The sequence below is a fragment of the Rhinopithecus bieti genome, unplaced genomic scaffold (assembly GCF_001698545.2).
Source record: "Rhinopithecus bieti isolate Rb0 unplaced genomic scaffold, ASM169854v2 scaffold_14232, whole genome shotgun sequence".
NCBI classification, from domain to species: Eukaryota; Metazoa; Chordata; class Mammalia; order Primates; family Cercopithecidae; genus Rhinopithecus; species Rhinopithecus bieti.
In genome coordinates, this window is record NW_016807906.1 from 1,865,927 (window position 1) to 1,872,736 (window position 6,810).

Here is a 6,810-nt window from a genome sequence, read left to right on the forward strand (position 1 = left end):
CTTACCTAATATCTAGTGCACATTCCAATTTCCTTAACTGTTCCCTAAATGTCTCTCTTAGATGGTTTTTTTTTCTTGTTCCTTACCACCTTATTGGTGGTGGTTGTTTTGACCGAGGATCTGAGGTAAATATTCTTCATTTGATTCTTATGTCTCTTTTTTTTTCCAGTGGAAAGTAACTTTTATTGAGACCCTACCAGCTGCAAAATCTGTTCCTGTCATTAAGCTCCTTCTTTCTTTGCAATTTGGTGTTTCTTGAGTGGTCCTATGAATGCTTTCTTCTCCTCCATGGTCTGGAAGTGGCCATGGCCAAACTTGGAGGTGGTGTCAATGAACTTAAGGTCAGTCTTCTCCAGAACTCGCTGCTTTGTCTCCACCAGCAAGGACTTGCGGAGGGTGAGCACCCGCTTCTTGGTTCCCACCACACAGCTTTTCAGCATGACAAAGTCATTGGTCACTTCACCATAGTGGACAAAGCCACCCAGAGGGTTGATGCTCTTGTCAGACAGGTCATAGTCAGTGGAGGCATTGTTCTTGATCAGCTTGCCATCCTTGATAAGGTAGCCCTGGCCAATCTTATAGATGTTCTTGCTGATCTCAGTGCAGTGATGGTAGCCTTTCTGCCCAGTGCGTGCCACAAGGGGTTTCCACGTAGCCCACAATGCCCACAACCACCATGGGTGGCGTCTCCACAATGGTCACAGCCTCCACCACCTCCTTCTTGTTCACCTTGGATCCTGGCTTGTCGACTTCCCTCACAATCTGGATCATCCCAGCCTTGTATCCCAGGAAGGCTGTGAGGTGGACTGACTTGGACAGGACATCCTTAAGGAAGCTCTTCACCTTCCCACGATGCCTGCTGCTGCGCTTCCAAGGCAGGAAGCCGAGGGACCCATGTCTGGGAGTGGAGAACTTTCTGTGAGACAAAATCCCACCGGTAGAGGGATACTTATGTCTCTTTAGACTCCTTCAATCTTTTCCTCTAGAACTGTCCCCCCAACCACTCCCCCGACACACACACTTTTTAATCATGATGTTGATTTTCTTCCTGAGTCCAGGACAGTCTTCTTGTAAAATTTCCCCTATTCTTGATGTGTCAGGTTGCTTCCTCATCCTACTGTGTAGCTTGTCCTTAGCCTGCCCCCATATCTCCAGTAACTTGAAGGATGGGTCTAGAGGCTTGATGAGATTCAGAATGAATGTTTGGCCAAGAGCACACCCTGAGTGAGACTGTGTGCTTTATGCTGCAGCCCATCAGGAGGCCCACAGAGTTGGGTAGTGTCACGATGGGTGCTATCAAGTTTGACAATTTCAGCCAAGTGTTGACCACCAGATCTCTCCATCATGAAGGTGCTTTTATCCCATGCAATTAGCAAACAACTCTGGAGAGATTGGCACATGTGGGTCCCCTGTGCCTCAAACGTCCGCCCAATGGCTTGGCCCCATGGATGATCCTTTAGGATAGCAATCGTTACATGAACAGCCCATCAATTGTAAAATGCCTAATGGATGACTGGGAAGAAGAGAAAGGAGGGTTGAGGGAAGACACAGAGAACAAGGAATAGAAAGCTGGAAATAGGGAAGACAATTCTGAAAGCTTTGCTGAGGCCTTTCCCTATTTATATTCAACTTCTCCAGAGTCATGAGCCCTTTAAGGAAATGCTGGCCTGAAGCAATGACCAAAGAAGATCTTCTGCACAGGCCTGCCGCATTAGCACAAAAAGAAATGCATTTCAGTGAGTCCAGGTATCTAAATTTTGTTCTGAACTTAATCTCTGACCTTAGCCAAGAGAGCTAACAAATCAGGAGGATGTGTACAGCCACACCCCAGATAGGGTATTTGGACAGCAGATTTACATGTGACAAGAAAGACGCTGTGCCCGCTCAGGGCACCTGGACCTCTTTGTACAGGGCTCGTTTATTCACCACACCCAACAATAGGCATTCATCCAGAGCTCTCAGTTCCAAATCATTGCTTCTTTCAAAGCAGTACTTGCTCCACTGTTCAGAAACAAGTTTCTTTGAAAGACACAAGTGGTCACTTTGCTGACCAGTTCAACCTATGTGTTGTCTTAGGTAAACGGTTTTCTTTCAGATTTTAGGACATTATGTCTGTCTCTATGAAGAATCTGGTGAATGCCTGCATCAAAAAGTATTTCCCATAGACTCATATATTTATTTATTTATTTATTTTTATTATACTTTAGGTTCTGGGATACATGTGCAGAATGTGAAGATTTGTTATTGACTCATGTATTGAAACCACTTCAGTTTATCTCAAAACACATGTCTTTTAAAAGACATCCCAACATTGAAAACTTTGTTCTCTATTGCCTAGGCTGGAGTGCAGTGGCTCAGTCTTGGCTCACTGCAACCTCGGCCTCCCGGGTTCAAGCGATTCTCCTGCCTCAGCCTCCAGAGTAGCTGGGACTACATGTGCGCACCACCATGCCCGGCTAATTTGTGTATTTTTAGTAGAGACAAGGTCTACTAAAATATTGGCCAGGCTGGTCTTGAACTCCTGACCTCAGATGATCCGCCTGCCTCGGCCTCCCAAAGCATTGGGATTACAGGCGTGAGCCATTGTGCTCAGCCTGATTCTGTGGCATTCTGATTAGACTTATGACAATCAAGAGCCCTAGCCTCCAAAACAAATTACAGTTTACTCCAATACACATAAGGGGCAAGCACAAACTCTCTGGCAAAGAGTTGACAATTAAGCAGGGGCAGTAAGTCTAGAAATTCTATAATACACAGCACAGCATGAGGCTGGCAGCAGGAACCTGGCAGGAGGCTGGGGGAGGGCAGGGCAGAACACTTCTCTGACTTGAAGAAGCAGAGGAGGTGTCTCCTGAGGGACTCCCCCAGGAATGGAAAATTATTCCCCACGGTGGGAACTGACTCCTGGGAAGTCTGCCAGTGCTGAGTCACCAGGTCATTATGAAAGCCTGAAGCAGGCTACTCTCCACAAGCTACAGTTTCACGACTCCCTAGAAAGGACTAGAATTATTTCAGGGGGAGTTTTTTTCAAACCTTGTATTTTTAAAATACGTGTTTCAAAACGATGAAAATTTAAATTCACTTTAGTTTTATTTTAAAGGATGCATTATTTCTAAGAAGAGGGAGAAAAGAGAATCCTATTATCAAGCAAACAGTTTCAAAGGGTGCTCCAGCTCCTGACAGGCTGGGAATCTGGAATCACTGCCCCAGAGAAGCAAATGCTAGATAAATGCTGAATTGGCAAATTCTTCAGATGCTTTTTTTTTTTTATATATATAAAGAATTATAGTGCCTCTTTTCAACAGTTTTACACTATGCCTGCCTCCCAGCCTCCTGGACTCCCCACCTCATCTTTTCTGCCTTGTCTTCTGCAACTTCATCACCAACAAATTTCTCCTCAGCCTTCCAATTCCCTCCTGCAGAAGTGGACACAAATTTGCGGGAGATTAACTTTACAGGGACAGAAAAGCCCAACTAAGCAAAACATTCTAAGCATTCAAAAGGACCTGGCCAGAAGCTCTTCATGTAAGAAATGTATTGCCAATTATACAACCTCACTATCGGTATCAGCAGTGGAGCACTTGAAGGGCAGGAAACCAATTCTGACTTTAAAAATAAAATCGGCCGGGCGAGGTGGCTCAAGCCTGTAATCCCAGCACTTTTGGAGGCCAAGACGGGCAGATCACGAGGTCAGGAGATCGAGACCATCCTGGCTAACACGGTGAAACCCCGTCTCTACTAAAAAATACAAAAAACTAGCCGGGGGAGGTGGTGGGCGCCTGTAGTCCCAACTACTCCGGAGGCTGAGGCAGGAGAATGGCGTGAACCCAGGAGGTGGAGCTTGCAATGAGCCGAGATCCGGCCACTGCACTCCAGTCTGGGCGACAGAGTGAGACTCTGTCTCAAAAAAAAAATAAATAAAAATAGTAAAATCCAGAGGGGAAAAAATCAGCCTGACGCTTCTGATGCACATTAAAATTGTGTGGTTTTTTTTTTTCCTAACAGACATAATAATATTATTTCTAATAATGAAGAAGAATGGCATTATTCTCTCTTTTAGAGTGTTCAGATTTGGAATACCATTCTTTGTGTTAGGGTTTTGAAAAATTCTGTTTGAAAGTTCTATTCCCGTCCTTTCAACCATATTCTCTTTCGCTCTTTTATCATTAAACAAACAAACAAAACACCAAACCTGTGTCATCTCTTGCAATATCTGACATGTGACTGTTAAACAAGGGGACATAGAGTTCCTGTCCTGGCTGCTGAAACAGAGCTGCTTAAATAAAAGAGCCCCTTGGCCGGGCGCGGTGGCTCAAGCCTGTAATCCCAGCACTTTGGGAGGCCGAGACGGGTGGATCCGAGGTCAGGAGATCGAGACCATCCTGGCTAACACGGTGAAACCCCGTCTCTACTAAAAAATACAAAAAACTAGCCGGGCGAGGTGGCGGGCGCCTGTAGTCCCAGCTACTGGGGAGGCTGAGGCAGGAGAATGGCGTAAACCCAGGAGGCGGAGCTTGCAGTGAGCTGAGATCCGGCCACTGCACTCTAGCCTGGGTGACAGAGCGAGACTCCGTCTCAAAAAAAATAAAAATAAAAAATAAATAAAAGAGCCCTTTCATTCCACTGAAGCTTAAGGTCCACGATCCTAAGCCCAAATTGACAAATGGATTTCCTTCCAGCTCACCTTGAAACACCTTTGCCATAGAGAAGAACCTTTCTTCTTTGCTTCTGAATCCACAAGAGGGGCTACCTGAGGAGCAGTCACATTAGTACCTTGGACCACCAAACACAGGAGCATCCAGATTAAAGGATGGTCCATTGAAGACATAGTAAAAATAAGTAGAAAAGACCAGCCCCAGAGGGGTCAGAATGGGAGCCACCACAAAGGCACTGATGTTGGCCATCATTTCATAGTTTTCAGTTAGTTCTGTCCCCAGCACCATCCTTGTCATTAGAAGAGACGTGGGCAGGTACAAAACTGTGCAGGTCAACCTAGCAAGATATTCAGACAAGGGAAAGAGGACAAAAGGGCCCACTTGCAACCACTATGAGAATTATAAATGTTATTGTAAAGGATGAAATACTCAAACTATATTACAGGATAGAAATTGCAAGTCATCTAAAGATCTAAAGAAATAAAAAAACTCATGTACTATGTGGTAGCTTTCTAAACTTGAGCTTTAAATAATTACTGCTTTATCTAAATCTTTTTTTCTTCTCTTTCTGCCTTTAACTTGTCTGCTTACTGCAAACATTGAATAATAATAATAATAATAAAAGAGTCTTTGCATCTTCTCTTGTTTGTACCTTTGATATCAAGAAATCCCACTTTTTGGCCGAGCACAGTGGCTCACGCCTGTAATCCCAGCACTTTGGGAGTCTGAGGCAGGTGGCTCACTGAGGTCCGGAGTTTGAGACCAGCCTGGCCAACATGATGAAACCCTGTCTCTACTAAATATGAAAATTAGCCAGGAGTGATGATACACACCTGTTAATCCCAGTTACTCGGGAGGCTGGGGCATGAGAGTTGCTTGAACTCAGGAGGTGGAGGTAGCAGTGAGCCAAGATCACTCCAGTGCACTCCAGCCTGGGTGACAGAGTGAGAATCTGTCAAAAAAAAAAAAAAGAAAGAAAGAAAGAAAAGAAAAGAAAAAGTGGCCAGGCGCAGTGGCTCATGCCTGTAATTCCAACACTTTGGGAAGCCGAGGCGGGCAGATCACCTGAGGTCGGGAGTTCGAGACCTGCCTGACCAACACGGAGAAACCCCATCTCTACTGAAAGTACAAAATTAGCCAGGCATGGTGGCACATGCCTGTAATCCCAGCTACTAGGGAGGGTGAAGCAGGAGAATCACTGGTACCTGGGAGGCAGAGGTTGCGGTGAGCCGAGATCACGCCATTGCACTCCAGCCTGAGCAACAGGAGCGAAACTCTGTACCAAAAAAATAATAATAAATAAATAAATAAAAAGAAAGAGCAATCCCACTTTGCAAACTGCTCAGCGAGAACTTCCAGGAGCAGACAACACTGCATCCTTGGCAAGTGTTAAGGCCCTGGGGTCAGGCTACTGAGATTCAGTCCTGACACTGAACTAGGCAAGTGGTTTAACCTCACTCTACCTCAGTTTCTTCACTGGCAAAACGGGGACAATCAGTGCACCTATCTCACGCCGAGTCAATTAAATTAAAGAATCCAGGCCGGGCGCGGTGGCTCAAACCCCGTCTCTACTAAAAACTACAAAAAACTAGCCGGGCGAAGTGGCGGCGCCTGTAGTCCCAGCTACCGGGGAGGCTGAGGCAGGAGAATGGCGTGAACCCGGGAGGCGGAGCTTGCAGTGAGCTGAGATCCGGCCACAGCACTCCAGCCTGGGTGACAGAGTGAGACTCCGTCTCAAAAAAAAAAAAAGAATCCAGGCAAAGTGTTCAGCACCATGCCTGAGAGCCAACCCTAACTGTTACGATGATGACAGTCGTCACTATCTCCATGTGCTCCCCAGGCAATCCCAGCTCATCTCTGAGCAATTCCTCTGCTTCTCCAGAAGAGCTCTGGACAAAGGCAAAGGAACATCCTCCTCTGAGAGAATTATATTCATTTGGCTGTCAAATGAATAAAATATAGAATAACAAATAATTAAATAACAATTTGAAAAAAAACGTTGACATTCACACTTGGGTGACCTGGTCCAATTGTTACTGGAATTTTTATGTTCCATGTATTGTATTTTTGTATTTTGCTCAGTTTATTTATTTATTTATAGAAATAAAGTATTTGAGGCTATATGTGCAGGCTTAAAATGCCTTTTTTTTTTTTT

At 45.1% G+C, this 6,810-nt stretch overlaps 1 pseudogene; it reads right to left on the minus strand.

The window, feature by feature from the left end:
* Nucleotides 1-221: 221 nt before the first annotated feature.
* On the minus strand, nt 222-4,943 carry LOC108537017 (60S ribosomal protein L3 pseudogene; annotated as a pseudogene).
* Between the last annotated feature and the right edge of the window lie 1,867 nt (nt 4,944-6,810).